The 18,195-nt window shown below is 43.0% G+C and overlaps 1 protein-coding gene across 1 annotated transcript in view; it reads left to right on the top strand.

The window, feature by feature from the left end:
* Positions 1-4,655: 4,655 nt before the first annotated feature.
* The window catches only part of NLGN4X (neuroligin 4 X-linked), a 308,113-nt gene continuing 294,573 nt past the window's right edge, over positions 4,656-18,195 (top strand). Inside the window, exon 1 of the mRNA XM_032620946.1 lies at positions 4,656-4,730. The gene's annotated coding sequence lies outside the window, so the exon portion shown is untranslated. The remainder of the gene's footprint in view (positions 4,731-18,195) is intronic.

Here is an 18,195-nt window from a genome sequence, read left to right as displayed (position 1 = left end):
TGTACGTCTATCAAAATTAAACTTATTTCTCCCATTTTTCTTTTAGAAACTTAGCAGGTCATTGTGACTCAAAAGACAACTAAATAAATGATGAATGATAGTAGTTTTTGGTTTTTTTTTAAGTTAAAATACCTCTGAAATATCTTTAGGTTTTAAAAAGAAGTTTAGATTTTCCTGTTTTTGTGTATGTGTGTGCAGGGCTAGATGCAGACCCTGGTCATGAGTGCTGTCGAAACCTTGGGACCCCTTAGGTGTAATCCTGGCACAGACTTCGTGAGGACCCTGGAGAGTCTAGTGTAGCTACCATCTCCTTCTTTCCCCATGACAAACATGGGCCTCCTCTCTCTCCTCCTTCAAAGCCATCTTCCATGCCATATCCAAAGAGTTTCCCAGAGCTGCTACCTCTTCTGAGCATGGCCCTCTCTATTCCTTTATCTCTGGATACGGGAGCTCCTGCAATTATATCTAAGTCCTCGCCTTGATGATGTTTTCCCCCAGGGGACCACAAGCTCCTTGAGAACAAGGACTGTGCCACATTCATCTCTGGAATTTCTTTTCTATCCTCATACCTTGTGCACAGCCTGTGTTCAACGCACATTCGCGAAGTGAAATATCTTAGGATTTCTAGACAGAGTTTACTGTACATTATTTAGGTACCAGAGAATAAAATCATATTCGTAACCTACTGAAAAGTCCTAACTCCGTCAATGTCCTCCTTTATGAAAATATTTATACACTTTCACCTTATGTTCTAGGTATCTGTTTGACCTCCTACCCAGGGCGAATTGGAATGGCTGTGAATGTCTCTATGAAACCCCAAGTCTTTAGTTGTAAAGGTGAACTTATATGGAGAGGCTTCTTTGAAGCATTGTCATAGCGTGGAATAGATCATTCTTAGCTTCTACGTCCGATATTCCGCCAAAGGTCTGTATGCTTTGACTAGTGTATTCTCTGTACGGTAAAATTCCAATAAAATGACGTGAGATATTTATGGTAATGTTTGCTAATATATTGGTAACTCATAAATATTGGTTTGCCTCGAGTATTTAATATCAATCATCTCAGGCAATATTTGTTTTTACAAGAAGCTTTTATAGATGAATCGATAACATACTAAGTATAGCGTAAGTCTTCACAAATGGTCTGTATACGGTAGGGTGTAGTTTCACATGAAGACAAATCATAAAATGTAATTTCTTATCAATTTCCGAATAATCGGCTACCTGTCATCCTATTTACCTGTCTTCAGGACTTCTGTAATAGGTCATCCAGCCCAAATTTACTGGTAACATCAATAGCGTTTTAATCTAGAGAACTGAGCCTTTAACCTTTGAAATATCTCATTAGCCACACGACTCTATCTTATAACTTAGCGTCCGATACATGAAGCAAAGCTTATTATTACCTCATGGACCCCCATGAATCATGTAGCAGAAAACAAATGAGAAAAATGAACACGTGATTACTTGAACATAGGTCAGTATTAGTGGTCAGCGTTCTGCTTAGATAACAGAGTCATGAGCAGCAAAATCCCGTAGTAGGCGGGCGTAATAAATGGTCATTGCCCTTCTCTGACCCTTTGGTGTTCGGAGGTTTCTACTACCAAAAGCCGTCTGGGAGAAGGTTATGTTGTAAATTCACACACGTGGGGCTATCCTTTGAGAAGAAATAATAATAATAATAATAAAAATTAGAATGTATTTCGCCGTGCATAGCAGGAAAAATAGTAGAATTGTTACCGAACACAGATTCGTCTGCTCTGTGCACAGTGAGGCCAAACAAACCGAAACTTCGGAGTTTGGAGCAGACAGAGGTTTACTGCAGGGCCATGAAAGGAGCCAGGTGGCTTCTCTCCAAAAAACCCACAACTTTTAGCAACGCATTTTTAAAGGCCCGGTGAGGGAGGGGCATCCTAGGGTGTGTGTGTTCAGCTCACCCACAGTTCTCTGATTGGTTGATGATGAGGTCACAGGGCAGTGTCACAGGGGTACTGGTTGGTCTGGGGGCTGTGTGCTAGTGGTCCTCAGATAGTTAATTTCTTCCATGTGGTGGTTTTTAGCATCTGAAAAAGCTCAGGAAATAGGCATGAGATACACTAGGCACTTCAGAGAGGAGCTGCAGCAGGAGATGTGGGGGAGGGGTCTCTGTCCCGGGAAGGGCCCCTAGGGTCCTGCTTGGTTACGGAATCTGTGTTGATGGTAGTGACCAGGGCCCAGTAAGAGAAGTGGAGCTGGTGAGATAGGCAAGCAGGGTGGATGGAACCATTCCTGACATGTGAATTAAACCCTACAGGATGTGAATATTTTGTTCCGTCAGTATCAGATTTGCCAAAAAAAAAAAAAGGAAACTCACGCACATACTAGTTACTGAATGTTTCTCTCTCCCTTGTGCACCTAAAAAACACATACATGGGGCTTCCCTGGTGGCGCAGTGGTTGAGAGTCCGCCTGCCGATGCAGGGAACATGGGTTCGTGCCGCGGTCCAGGAAGATCCCTCATGCCGCGGAGTGGCTGGGCCCGTGAGCCATGGCCGCTGAGCCTGCGCGTCCGGGGCCTGTACTTCGCAACGGGAGAGGCCACAGCAGTGAGAGGCCGCGTACCGCAAAAAGAAAGAAAGAAACAAACAAAAACACATACATGAAATCCAGCAAGCCAAGAGGCAAACGAAAACTCACCCTAAAATAATAATTCAAATACATGTTTCTCAACACTATCCCAAGGCAGAAAAGAGTCATCTACCAGACATAACTCGCTAATTTTTGTAGACCTCTCTTGACACACACCTAGTTAACTTTGCAGCTGTGAATTTGACAATTACCTGTGGGTGTGAACCAAGATATGACCTCTGATGAAGTGAAACAGAAACAGAGCCAATTTCGAAGTTGTGATATTAATCATGCAGTGTTAGAATAGCTAATATTCGTGAGTGTTTGCTGTATGCATCACTCATGCAGCGAGGCTGTCTTTGGTCTTGATACCAAATAACCTTTTCGTCCCTGATGAAAACTGCGTCAGGTGTAGATTCCCACAGACTGGGGACTGAGCATGGGGAAGAGAAAAGATATTAGTGGCTCCACCTGAGACGATGTATGCTGATCGCCGAACTACCTGCTTTGAGCCCTACCCCACTCGTGACTGCTCTGTGGTCTTGGCCAGTTCGCTAATACCTCCCGGATTTGCTTTTTTAAAACAATGGAGATAACGCTCCCTCTTGTGCTCACTGAGAAGATTAAAAAGAGTCCGTATGGGAAATACCTGGCGGTCCAGTGGTTAGGACTCAGCACTTTCATTGCTGGGGACCCCGGGTGCCATCCTTGGTCCGGGAACTATGATCCCGCAAGCCATGCTGTGTAGCCAAATAAATCAATAAATAAGTAGAGAGTCCATGTATAAGACGGTGTGTTAAAGGTTGACGCACCATATACGTGTTACTTGTTGTAACAATTCCTATTCTATTTGGACGAGGAGGCGGCTTGATTCTGTGAAAAGCGTGTGGTCTTTGAACGCAGGATAGACGTAGGTCTGACTCTGCCTTATGGCTTCAACGTATTGTGTGAGCTAACGTCCGAATATCAGTTTTCCTAAATGCAAAATACATGCTATGCTACGTACCCTGCGCGGCTGTAGAAGGGTCAGGAATGATGAATGCAATTAAGATTGTTGGTACATATGAAGTCATTTCCACAAATATATTTTAACCAACAGTACTTACTGTATAGCTCAGCGAGCTCTACTCAGTGCTCTGTGGTGACCTAAATGGGGAGGAAATCTAAAAAAGAGGGGATTTAGGTGTACGTATGACTGTTTCACTTTGCTGTACAGCAGAAACTAACGCAACATTGTAAAGCAACTATACACGCCAATAAAAATTTTTAAAAACACAGTATTTATGAAATAGTAACTACATGTTCTATCAAAACCATAATCAGACTATGACCCTACCTTCCTACAACTTAAAAATGGGCTGACTCATTAGCTATGAAACCCAAAGACTTTCCGTGCTTGGTACTAATATGAGTACTGGTCAGTTAGAGCCTCGTTCTGTCGTATGAGAGCCGAGAGAAGGAGGCAGCGTGGATCTTGCCCATCTGACCCACTGCTGTAAGGGGGAAAAAAAACATCTCTGCAGGCTGAGGATCAGTTCTTGCAAACAAACAACGTCTAACACAGAGAGTGGCTTTCGCACATTAAATTGTGCAAGGATTTTAAATTCTTAATTTAAATAAACTACATCGAACATAGACATGGACTAAATAGATTATTCATCTTGGACGAAAATTTAATGGTGGCCAGGTGAAAGCAGGTGAGACGTAGATTGGTGACCTCCAGCTGTCTCGCTTTATTCTGAATTCTCAAATTGCCTGTGGACTCAACTGGTTGGATATAGAATCTGCAGTTTGCCATAGCTGTGTAGGTGCCCTTTCTTGACTAGTTGCTTGAATTATTAGGGAATCAGTTAAGAATTACTTTATGACACTACTAGCTAGTTTCTGTAATTACCCAAAAGAAAGCTTAGAAGGAATGTGACAAGGGTTTGGAAACAATGGCACCAGCTCTTTTACTAAGTGTATTTCTCTCTCTCTGTCTGTCTGTCTGTCTCTCTCTCTGTCTCTGTCTGTCTCTCTCTCTCTTTTATTTTTACAGGGAAAAATGTGCTGAGATGGAAAAGAAATCAAGTGGATTTCCATGGTGGCATTTTTAAAAGTATCTTCTTAGAAAGACAATGTCATGGTAAGTATGAAAAACATAATCATTGATCTCCGCTGGCTTATTTTGTGGATGCGTTTACAGCCTGGTTAATTCAAATCTGGCGGTGCTTTCAGATTACTTTGGTGGTAAAAATTGTTTTCTTTTTAAAAATAATCTATTTGAAATTCACCGAAGTACAAAGCAGAGATTTCAAGCTCATTGGGAGTATACATACTGGCATGCTTTGTGAATTTAGGATTTCATAAGAATTATTTGTTTCTCCAAATAGCCACAGTGCAGAGTATATCTCATTGATGAGACAAGAAAGTCAGCCCTCCTTCTGAAATTCACCCTCATCCCTACTGGCCACTGAAAACCCACTTTCTTCTACAGTAAGCATCTCAAGCCACTGGGGCCTTTGAATGGCCTCAGCATTTCATTTTATCACTTTTGTGTGTAGCCCCTGAAGAGTGCGACCCAAAATCTCAGACGTGCTTCTAATGCAGGCTGTGGGCCCACTGAGGCCACGGGATCCTTCTCTTTCTCTGAAAGCCAGAAATAGAGCACAGCCCAAGGAAGGGGAAATGGGTAGAATACTTTGATGATCTATGTTTGTGAGCATACGTTAATGAAGATATTTTACAAGTCAAAATTGGGACCCTTTCCCCCCATTTAAATTTCAGAAAGGATGTGTTTTAATATATTTCAAGTAAATGGTTAAGACTTTTCATGGCTCAGCTGTCAATTCAAGCCCTGCTGAGGCCGTTTATATGATTACATGGATTAAATACTGGCTGTTTACCTACTTTCTTACCATTTTGAGTGCGATAACTTCTAAACATTTTTCGAAATTTAGACCACCAGTGGCTCCACCAAGTTTCCCTATTTTTACTCTGTAACAAACTTCTGCACCTTTCCTGAATTCTAAAAGATTGTCAAGGTCACGTCCTTCATTGAACTCCTATTTCTAAAAACTAGATTTCCAAACTCCTTTTCCTATTTCCTGCTATTAAAAAAGTGCTACGTTTTTTTTCCCCCAAAGGTAATTTGTAACGAATAAAGAAAGACTACTACTGTCCCCCTTTTTGTGGTTAACGTGCAAATTTGGAAGATGAAACAGATGAGGATATATAGTTCAACAATCCATAAGAGCACACTATGTAAATCCCTTTGTCTTCTGAATTTCGAACCCCCCTTTTTTTTTTACTGTCATTTTCTTTTTTCAATCTGGAGGAGCATTGATATATAAACAAGGCATGAAGTTGCACAAGTATTTGTCTTCCTTGTCGCACCACCAGCCTTTCGAGCAACAGGCCTTTGCGGCCTTGATTGTAACCATTTCAGGAGCTGCCGTGCAAGGAGCAGTCAGTTTAACGTAACCAGCCCATCCTGGTTCTGAGGAGAAGTGGTAGTAATGTGTCTGGCATCAGACTCAGCTGTAGACAGCACAGCTCCGAACATGACAGCTTGGATTATGAAACCCGAAGGGAATGTGATATAAAGCACACCATAGGGGGAAGGAAATGAGAACTTATGAACTGGGGAAGACTCCTTATTGTTTTTTTTTTTTTTTAATTAATTTATTTTTTATACAGCAGGTTCTCATTAGTTATCTATTTTATACATATTAGTGTATATATGTCAATCCCAACCTCCCAATTCATCCCACCACCACCCCCCTCCCCGCTTTCCCTGCCCTTGGTGTCCATACTCTGCATTTGAAAGCACTGGGTGTTTATCCATCTGTGTGGTTGTGCTAGAGTCTGACTGCTTCTCTGATAAGGGGAGCCCTTTGGAGTGCCGCTTTTGGAGTGGGCTTGATGAGTGGTGATGCTATGTTGGAACTGTATTGCCTCCCAAGGATGGCTTGGCTGAAAAACTAAAGACAAAATTTTGAGTTTTCCTTTCCCAGAAACCTCAAGACCCCAAGTGACAACTAAAATCTCTGTGACTCTTTATTATTTTTATTTATTTATTTTTCCTGCTCCCCATATCTTCAGGTCCATCCTCTAGTAGGTCTGTGTCTTTATTCCTGTCTTACCCATAGCTTCTTTTTTTTTTTTTACATCTTTATTGGAGTGTAATTGCTTTACAATGGTGTGTTAGTTTCTGCTTTATAACAAAGTGAATCAGTTATACATATACATATGTTCCCATATCTCTTCCCTCTTGCATCTCCCTCCCTCCCACCCTCCCTATCCCACCCCTCTAGGTGGTCACAAAGCACTGAGCTGATCTCCCTGTGCTATGCAACTGCTTCCCACTAGCTACCTATTTTACGTTTGGTAGTGTATATATGTCCATGCCACTCGCACTTTGTCCCAGCTTACCCTTCCCCCTCCCCATATCCTCAAGTCCATTCTCTAGTAGGTCTATGTCTTTATTCCTGTCTTACCCCTAGGTTCTTCATGACTTTTTTTTTCTTAAATTCCATATATATGTGTTAGCCTACGGTATTTGTCTTTCTCTTTCTGACTTACTTCACTCTGTATGACAGACTCTAGGTCCATCCGCCTCACTACAAATAACTCAATTTCGTTTCTTTTTATGGCCCTCTGTGACTCTTTAACTGGACTGATTGTCATTTACAAGGGGTACAGGGTTCAGTGGGGAAACACAAAGACCTGTGAATCAGGGCATTTCTGTTGTTATCCAGGTTTGCTGCTCATTAGCATGTTTTCAATGGTCAGGCTTCTGACATGTTTAAATAATAGAGATGTATGTATTTATTCCCTTTTCACTATGAAGAATTTGTGGTTATAAATGAAAAAAAACATCTGTCTAGGAAGCAGAAAGAATTCATTAAGCCTAGTGAATACTTGAACGTTCCAGCTTATGCCCGGTGGATCTAATTTTGCATACACCACTGACGGAACCCTTTCTGGTTTTGTAACCCTGTTAAAGGAAATGCTTTGCAATGGATTTTCGTGGTCATCGGGGATGCTATTGGTGAACTGATGTTAGACATTCCTTAATTTTTTCTCAAAGATGGCTTAGTTCAGTTCAAAACTGACAACCAAGAACAATGCCTTTCAAGGCACTCCTGGAACCATGGTTTTCATTTCTAAGTGAAGGGATCGAGGGATGAACCAGAATTAGGATGTTTGGCATTTTATGTTTGGACTGAATTTGCTAGTCTATTGAAGATCCTGACATTCACGGTTATGCTAGGGGCTAATACATTGGAACATTGAGGTAGTTTGTTTATACGCTACTTAGTTCTGGACACACATTGTCCAAATGAATCTTTTATTAAAACATTTTGTGATTCCGAGGGACACAGATTAGTTATGTAAATCAATATGGTATAGTAACTGAGTTATAGACTTAAATACAATGATAAAAAAATAATAATAATGTTAAATAGTATAGAGCTTCCCTGGTGGTGCAGTGGTTGAGAGTCTGCCAGCCGATGCAGAGCCTGTGCGTCCGGAGCCTGTGCTCCACAACGGGAGGGGCCACAACAGTGAGAGGCCCGCGTACCGCAAAAAAAGAAAGAAAATAGTACTACTTTTCTATTTAATTTCTCAGCCATCGCAAAAGGAATTTGTTGTGCCCATGAGCTCAAATTTTATTGTTCAAAAAGGTGTCCATGAATAATATAGTCTTCCTTATTATCTTGAATGGATCCTCCATAACAAGATTAGCTATTTGTAGCTAATTAGCTATTTGTACTGTTGATATTGAAACTATCCATATGAATTTGCTTAAATAAAAACATTATTATAGGGCTTCCCTGGTGGCGCAGTGGTTGAGAGTCCGCCTGCCGATGCAGGGGACACGGGTTCGTGCCCCGGTCCGGGAAGATCCCACATGCCGCGGAGCGGCTGGGCCCGTGAGCCGTGGCCGCTGAGCCTGCACGTCTGGAGCCTGTGCTCCGCAACGGGAGAGGCCACAACAGTGAGAGGCCCGCGTACCGCAAAAAAAAATAATAATGTAGGTAATATATAATTATGTATAATATAAATATTTTACAAATATAACAATAAACTAATATAAATAGAAATTATTTGGGGGCCTCCTTGATCCTTTTCTTCTTAACTATTATCCAAACCCGTAATATTACCTCATACCAATACTACACTGCCTATTTTTTTCCTAGTTTAATGCTTCCTTTCTGCTGAAAAGGTATATGTTAGACTGGAAAAATGGGGCAAATGTATCATTAAAGAGATCATCTTACACTATTTATAATTTTTTTTTTGGGCATGCCATGTGGCATGCTGGTTCTTAGTTGCCCAACCAGGAATCAAACCCGCAACCCCTGCAGTGCAAGCACGGAGCCTTAACCGTTGGACCGCCGGGGAAGTCCCTATACGTTTTTTTTTATGCATAAGCTAATTTTGTTTGGCTTTTGGAGGCGATCAATAAACTCAGTCTTGAGTAAGTGACCATGGAACATGACCTAGGCTAAGGTGAGCCAGCTGTGGCCTGTGGGTGACTCCGTTTTTAGGAGTAGCGCCTTGTATACGACAGTGCCGGAATTGAATGGTTGCAGTAGAGACGGCCTGGCCATCACTTGACCCTTTACGTCCTTTGACCCTTTACAGTGAATTTGCTGATCCGTGCTCAAGGCCACGATCGGATTCTCTGGGGAGTCGGGAGGGTAGTTCATGGTGATTATTTTGGATCCGCAAATTGCTAACAAATATTAACATATAACAAATTATCAATACTGTAGATACCTGCTTTCATATTAGGAGTTCTGTGAATGCACCGCTACCATCTCATACAGCAGTTGTTTGGAATCGGGAATCTGGGATGCATGCGTCCCTGGGGTCTGGGAGCTCCCTGGAAGTTTACATGTGAACCGACTGTATATGCACCAGGGGGAGAACCCATGGCCATCCACAAGAAAGCGTACATGGCGCAGCCACACTGATTAGCGTGGGTCGCCTCTAGCTGTTGTAGTGATAGCTTCGCATGGCTCTCCGATCCTTTAGGCTGAGGTTCATAATTAGGCGCCTTGACCATCTTGACTGGTTTTGCCATGCCTTTGTTCGTGTGTTTCATGATCTAGAGGAAGGGAATGCTTGATTAAGCACAAGCAATTATTGTGATTTTCTAAATTTTGCTTCGCTCAACTTTTTTTTAAAAAATAAATTAATTTTATTTATTTATTTTTGGCTGTGTTTGGTCTTCATTGCTGCGCGTGGGCTTTCTCTAGTTGTGGCGAGCGGGGGCTACTCTTCGTTGCGGTGCGCGGGCTTCTCACTGCGGTGGCTTCTCTTGTCGTGGAGCACGGGCTCTAGGCGCGCAGGCTTCAGTAGTTGTGGCGTGTGGGCTCAGTAGTTGTGACGCGCGGGCTCTAGAGCACAGGCTCAGTAGTTGCGGCACACGGGCTTGGATGCTCCGCGGCATGTGGGATCTTCCCGGATGAGGGCTCGAACCCGTGTCCCCTGCACCGGCAGGCGGATTCTTAACCACCGTGCCACCAGGGGAGTCCCTTGCTCAACTTTTTAATGAAGTGCATTCCATACCGTTAAAACCAGGGAGTTCACTGATTCCATCTGTGTGTGTGTGTGAGAGCATTTGCAAGCCAGGTAATTCTGAATCGGCACGCTTCCTTGAAGTGGGTAATTAATATCAAGAGGGAATGGAATTGTTTTGTCTTTCTCTGGCAGGCAGTTGAATGTCACACACTTGGGCGTGCTGTGGACCTGTAGTAAATATTAACCCAGTATATTTTTGTTGTAGATGATTAAGGATCGTTTGCCTAAGCACACGCCTTTAATATGCCCTACTTCTTTTCCCTTTCCACGATGACTGCTGAAATAAGATTTTCCGTTGTGTTCCTACATATTTATTTAAGCATGATGTGGGGCATTGGGGAACATGGAACACGTAGGACTTCAGTGAGGCAGCATGTAACATAATCTACATGAGAACTGTTAGCTCATGGGGCTGGAGACATGGTCCCGTTCCCTTACGTGAACCTTCCCAGGCTCCTTCTTGGCAGGCGATTGGAAATTTAAGTAGAGAAAATTCAGTCTCCTTTGTTCCTGTCACAGCACAAGGCATGTAGAAGGTTCTCAGTAAATGCTGGATAAATGCCGGTCAGCATGGTTCACACTGTAGTTTAGCAGGGACAGGTGCTTCCTGGAAACCAGTAGCCATAAGGTCTAGCTCGGGCTGAGGAGTGCAAATGGGCAAGTGACCTTGGACTGGTCCTCTTACCCCCTCCTGTGCCCTCAGCCTGCGTCTGGCAGCTTTATCCAACTACACAAGGTCCTGTCCTGTGCAAGACGTTTCCCTGCACGTTGGTCTAGAGCTGCCCAGCCTCTGAGTAGATGCGGCTCTTTTCCATCGTGCAGAAAATCCTTCTGAGACCCTTTCATATCAGGTGGAGAAAACAGAGTCATTCCAGCCCATGTTAGTTATGCTTTAGGATACCAGACATCTTCTTTTCACCCAGGGATGAATCGGTATTATTTTACTCCTTGCACTTTGTGAATCTGGGTGGAGAAGAAGATACATGCCGTGTGGCTCATGACATTTTTCTACGGGTGATAACTTGGAAGCACTGGAGTGTTGATTCTAGAGATTTTTTTTTTTTCCTGCTATTTGTTCTGGTCTGGTTAATATGCACGGAAGAATATAAATTATTTAGCATGGACTTATCTGTAATTAAGTCTTCGAAACAGACTTTGACTTTTAGCTGATGTATTTTCTTCTCAATTACTTAGAAAACGTAAGCCTTCCTTGGGGAATGGTTAGTCTTTCACTTGTCCTTTTAATGGTAATTGACTGACTTGTTCAAATTATGCTGTTCTGGGAAGAAGGTTAACAAAATCCGGCAAGGTAATACGCAAATGGTGTCCAATGAGCACTCTGCGTCCTGGATACGTGTCCTGATTAATTTCTCACCTTCCCGAACTTGCAGGTTCATCAGGAGGGTAAACTGGGAAAATGGGAAATACATCAGCTACGGAGTTTAAATTTCCTAACAGGCGGTCCTTTGGTCTCTTTTGCGGCTGGTATTTACATGGAGTCTTTTATAATCCATAGTTAATTAAAAATCTCAACTAATTTAATTCTTTTGATATTGTAAGTTATATTTTTAAAATATTTAAACCAAGTACTTGCTCAAAAAGTAATGAATGAGGGTAAATGGAGGCTGAACGTGGAATCGTGGTCATTTGTTATTTTATGCTTGGAAATGTCAGATTGTCGTTGGAGCATTTTACTGAAACCAATCCCAGTATTGACCGTTGTTTACTGTAGCTTAATCTCCTCGGGTATTTTTAAATCATTACCATTTCAGTGGTCAAGTCTTTGAACCCGTCTCTGAAATGATGTGACGTGAACCATTTAAAAGTTTTTTGTGAAGGGAGTAAAGTAGCACAGGATGAGTGAGGATCCAGGGATATCTGACCAGAATTGAACTGATTTGAGGATAAAGTCCATTTCATTGCATTGCCTTTCAAAGTACAGAGACAACAGTGCAAGTCATTTTCCACGGTGGCGCCGTCTTGTTTCTGCACAGCTGAAGATCAGTGAATTGGTCTTCTATCTTCGGGATAAATTGGAATAATTCTTTTTCATGTTGAAATGGCTAAACTGCTTTGGAAAGAAACATCAAAATGATGTGATGTTTCAGGAGTTAGGGAGACCACTGTAAAGCTCTGATGGTGTAGACTTTCTCAGAAACGTTTTCCGCTAGCTGCTGGTTGAGAATCTTTCTGATCAAATTCTTTCTAAAGGCCCCTCTATTGGGAGATGCAGTGTCAGTCTTTCACATCTGAAAGGCACCCTCCTGAAGCCTCACTGCTACATCTGCTGTATTTTTCTCAGCCAGTCTTCTTGAAGGACGAAGAAGTCAAAATGCATTTTCCTCACTTCCCACTCTTTTTGCAATCTATTCATTTCCTACTGCCACTGTAATTGGTGATCTCAAACTTAATGGTTTGACACACAGGACACATTATGAACAAATTCAGTTCTGGAGGTCAGATGTCTGGGGCAAAGACCAGTGTCAGCAGGGTTGGTTCCTTCTGGAAGGTGTAGGGGAGGATCTATTGTGTTGCCTTCTCTCATTTCTAGTGTACCTTGGTTCATGGTCCCACATCCCATCAGCACCTCTCTCTGCTTCAGTTCTCACATCTCCTTCTCTGACTCTGGCCCCTGCCCCGTCCTTTGAAGGACCTTGTAATTCCACTGGGCTTGGGGGGCATCTCCCCATCTCAAGACCCTTAATTTAATCCCATCTGCACAGCCCATGTAAAGTTCTCTGCCAGGGAAGGTTGTACGTTCTCAGGGATTCTGGAAAGTCAGAAGCGGATGACTTCGGAGGGCATTGTTCCACCCGCCACACTTAGAAGGCTATGATCCTGTGAGTGCCAGGAGATACATCTCACCTGTCACCTTCAGGGACCTCTACACCATCCATCTCCTTCATTGGCATGCTTTCTCCTCCATCTCTCTTTCTTTTTTTTTTGACTGTGCCATGCGACATGTGGGATCTTAACTCCCTGAGCAGGGATCGAACCTACAGCGCCCCCTGCAGTGGAAGCTCGGAGTCCTAACCACTGGACCGCCGGGGAGGTCCCCTCTCCTCCACGTCTTTGACAACATTCTTGTTTCTCGTTTTCCCCCCTTGCTAGCATCCTCTTCCCTTCCTTCTTCTTTGCTCCTGTCCCTTTGGAATCTCGCCCTCTGCCCTTGATGGAGGCTGTGTGTACGAGATCCTCACGTGTGTGAACAAAGACTGGGGGCCTTTGACCTCAGGCTCCCCTCTCTACCCCATCTCTGACATCCCTCCACATACACTCTGTCCCAGGCATGTCATACCATTCAGAACCTTCCAGACCCAGCCCTGTTCCATTTCAGACCTCCATGTCTCTTGCAGGGATGCCCCCCCTTTCCTCCCTCAGCTGACCGTTCTTGCAGCTAGAAAAATTCATTTCAACCTTCTGATTCCATTTGCACCTGGACATCACTTCTCAGGGAAGCCTCGCTCCTCCCCTAAAATCCATTACTGAAGAGAGCATCTCCATGATAACGGGGTCCCCCTGCCTCTTTAGTGTCTCACTTCTCTCCTAGACTCAAAATCTAAGTATTGGAAATACTTTATATTGCTGTAACCCTCACCTCATCTGACACAGTGTCCCCTACACAGTGAAAAATGATTGATCAAATTAATGTCATGATAAACTAGTAGCGACGAAGACTGTGTTTAGAGGTAATCTCACTGCGCTGCCCTCAGTCTCTTATACTTTTATGTATTTGTATTATTTCCGTCGTACGTGTATCTGTGTAAATTATAACAGATTATTGAAGAAGTCACGATCCTCTTGAGAGTTCTTTGTGCCTCCTGCTAAAATTGAGCAAAAGTCTATATGGAGTTGTCAAAAGAGGGCAGGTTTTCCAAATGACCTGATACATTCCGCACCAATATGAGGGTTGGTCCTCATGTTCCTGAGCACTATCGATGCCCAAGGGAGGTGAGAATTATGTTCCGTCCTGAGCACAGAGAATGATTGTTGCTGTCACTCCAAGGGAATGAGGCAAAATATTGGTGTCGCCTAATGCAGTAGTGTTTTCCTCCAAGAATGCTTTGCCTTCACTTTACTTAAAGAAAAATGTCGGCCAGGGTGGTGGAAATGAACGGATAACCTTGTGCTGGCGGATAGGACTCTGCTCCAGGGAAGATACTAAAGAGTAATATTTTCAAAATACCATCGGGAGATGGAAGTGAACTTTAAAAAAAAAAAATTCTGTCAGCAATTCAGACCTTCTGAAGGTCATGCGGAGAATTGCTTAACTGGAGTAATTGTAGCTTTGAGCACTAACTTTTTTGAGGAATGGCCTAGGCAAAGATTTTTTTTCTTAACCCAGTTCTGCTGCTAACTTTCTTTTTGTATGTAGTAAACAGACATGTCCGATGTTAATGATAATAAACGGACACATTACATTGGAACACATTCATCTTAATTTGTATCCTGGTGTAGTTTTTTGTTTGTTTGTTTATGAACTTATTTATTTATTATTATTATTATTTTTGGCTGCGTTGGGTCTTCATTGCTGCACGCGGGCTTTCTCTAGTTGCTGTGAGCGGTGGCTTCTCTTGTTGTGGAGCATGGGTTCTAGGCACGTGTGCTTCAGTAGTTGTGGCTCACGGGCTCAGTAGTTGTGGCTCGAGGGCTCTAGAGTGCAGGCTCAGTAGTTGTGGCACACGGGCTTAGTTGCTCCGTGGCATGTGGGATCTTCCAGGACCAGGGCTCGAACCCGTGTCCCCTGCATTGGCAGGCGGATTTTTAACCGCTGCGCTACTAGGGAAGTCCCTGGTGCAGTTTTATAAAGGAAGGTTTAGTTGAGGCCTCTCCCATGTGGAAATTCAATTAGTCCTTTTGTTCTCTCGGAGGGCTCTTGTTTTAATTTCTAAACTGAACTTATTTCCTAAAGGTACACATTTTTTTTTGAGCTATTATTATTATTATTATTCCCATTTTACAGATAAGGGAGTTGAGGCCCAGAGACGTTAATCAACTTGCCCAAGGGCACACAGCACACAGTGCTGGAGCCAGGATTGGAATTAAAGCTACACATTTAATTTTCTAAGACAAAAGGAGCTAAATTTACTTAAAACTTGAAGGGCTCTTAGTGTCTGGACGTTAACTTATCAGTCATTTCCTATGTGCTCTTAAAAAGGTAGCTGCCGGGCTTCCCTGGTGGCACAGTGGTTGAGAATCTGCCTGCCAGTGCAGGGGACGTGGGTTCGAGCCCTGATCCGGGAAGATCCCACATGCCGCGGAGCAACTAAGCCCGTGCGCCACGACTAACTGAGCCTGCGCTCTAGAGCCCGCGAGCCACAGCTACTGAAGCCCGCGTGCCTAGAGCCCGTGCTCCGCAACAAGAGAAGCCACCGCGATGAGAAGCCTGTGCACCGCAATGAAGAGTAGCTCCCGCTCGCCGCAACTAGAGAAAGACCGCGTGCAGCAACGAAGACGCAACGCAGCCAGAAATAAATAAATTAAATAAATTAATTTATTTTTAAAAAAAAAAGGTAGCTGCCTTCAGCATGATAACTATTAGATGACAGGGAGTAATAAGGAAATGTCTCTGGGAAGGAAGAAAAGATCAAAGGGAGACCACATCCCAACCCTGTACGGCAAGAACAAGCCACCTCTTTCTCCGTCTTCTTTTCTGCCCACGACATGAACCCGAGCTTTGCTCGCATCTCTGTGATTTGCCATTGCTTTTTAGTCCTGAGAGAGACGTAGTTGCTCCCTCCAGCTGACGGATCTGAGAGGTCGGGCTTCAAGTGCCCAGTGGTCATGATGGATAAACCTACCATCAATGACAGCCATGTAATAGGGTGGGAACCCAGCACTGATCGCATTGGGACATTACAGTCAGGGCACCCTCATCCAGTTATCAGACCAAGGTGCCCCCTCATGCACACCACGAGATTGCTCTCCTCGTATTGGAATGCCACGAAATTTACACAAGTAGCAACTTTCTAAATTTTAGCCTACTGTCATGGTTTTAAAAAATGAGTTACTCTGAGCCCTTGACACTCACAGGAGATGGTTGACAGTTAGGATACTCCAGTCCCCTGTGTCTGGAATGACCCTGATGGTAAGATGACATGACCTGAAGCCTTATCCATAACCCTTGAGTTTATGAATGTTTTGTAACCTTGGTGAACAAAATCTGCCTTTTTCCTTTGTCATGCTATAATCAGTGGTTTGGTGTCTTTTAGTTACTAGTCTGTGGGAGCTTTCTTAGCTCGGGACTTCAAAAGATTGAGTCGATGTTCTGTCTTTGCCAGAGTCCCGTGGAATTTAGGTTTCCGCCGTTTTACCTGAGTTAGTAAACTATTTTAGCACACGTGTGCGTGCGCGCGCACACACACACACACACACACACCACACCACACACCTACAAAGATGAATACATGCTTAGTATTTCTATACTTTACCCTTTTTGTAGAAAAAGTCATTGAAGGAGTGTTTTCTTCCCAAGCTCTTTTGGACTCCAAGCATGATGTGGAATCATGCCACCACTACATTGCAATACTTTATTTCAAATAAATGAGTCAGTGCCCACTAGAATAATGTTACATGCATGTGTTGCTTGACAGTTCTCAAACTTGCCTTCATAGTCATGGTTTTATTGGATTCTAGCAACAGGTTAGGATGGCATATCTTGTCCATTTTCCAGGAGTACATCCTGAGGTGTAAGGGCTTGAAATGGTTGCTGGAAAAAAGTCACCGTGGGCTCATTTCCAGTGATTATCTTCTCCATTGTGTACAGAAGGATCCTAGGAGATGGTGCCTTCCTGCAGGGAGTTGAGAGTGACAAAATCAATTTATTAATGCAGATAGGAATCCACGTGTATTCACAGTATAACACGTTGTGATACTGAGTCAAGTATCAGAACTCAGTCGGTAAACATGATCACATTTAATCACGCTAAGTTATGTCACATAAGCAAGATGGACTAACTACCCTTCTTAAGATGTTTTACAACATGGAATTCTGGTAACGTATCCTCATCCGTACCCCAGCCATTATTTTTGGAGTCACAAGTTTTCGGCATTTGTGTGACCAAAAGATGGGCATCCGTGCTTTATTGCAGGCGGGCACAGAATCCGCAGTAATATGTGAGAACACATAGGGAGACAGCTAAGACTTACCTGTCTCCATGAAACCCTCTGAATTCTGTCAGCCTCAGTCATCTTCCCCCCTTTTAAATGCTGGGTGTATGAAATTTAAAAGATGCCTCCTGGTGTTCTCACAAAGTTCTGGAGTTCCTACCATCAACCAGCAATGTTTTCGTGTTCAAAGGACATGATTCTGCCTGCGTTGTCTGCTGTGATTTGACCATTGACTAGAATTATTCATAGATCTTGACCACACATCAAGGTATTATGCTTGTGTCATCAAAAATGATGATAAACAGAGTATTATCTTTTTAATTTATTTTTCTTGAAGTATAGTTGAATTACAATGTTGTGTTAACTACTGCTATACAGCAAAGTGATTCTGTTATACATTTACATACATTCTTTTTTATATTCTTTTCTGTTATGGTTTATCACAGGATGTTGAATATAGTTCCCTGTGCTCTACAGTAGGACCTTGTTGTTTATCCTTCCTATATATACCAGTTTGCATCTGCTAACCCCAGACTCCCAGTCTATCCTGCTCCCACGCCCCTCCCCCTTGGCAACCACAAGTCTGTTCTCTATGTCCATGAGTCTGTTTCTGTTTCACAGGTAGGTTCATTTGTGTTGTATTTTAGATTCCACATATAAGCAATGTCATATGGTATTTGTTTTTCTATGTCTGACTTGCTTCACTTAGTATTGATAATCTCTAGGTCCATCCATGTTGCTGTAAATGGCATTATTTCATTCCTTTTCGTGGCTGAGTAATATTCCAGTGTATATTTGTACCACATCTTCTTTATCCATTCACCTGTCAGTGGACATTTAGGTTGTTTCCATGTCTTGGCTATTGTAAATAGTGCTGCTGTGAACATAGGGGTGCCTGTATCTTT

The sequence above is a fragment of the Phocoena sinus genome, chromosome X, assembly GCF_008692025.1.
Source record: "Phocoena sinus isolate mPhoSin1 chromosome X, mPhoSin1.pri, whole genome shotgun sequence".
NCBI classification, from domain to species: Eukaryota; Metazoa; Chordata; class Mammalia; order Artiodactyla; family Phocoenidae; genus Phocoena; species Phocoena sinus.
This window is presented reverse-complemented; position numbering and strand designations above follow the sequence as displayed.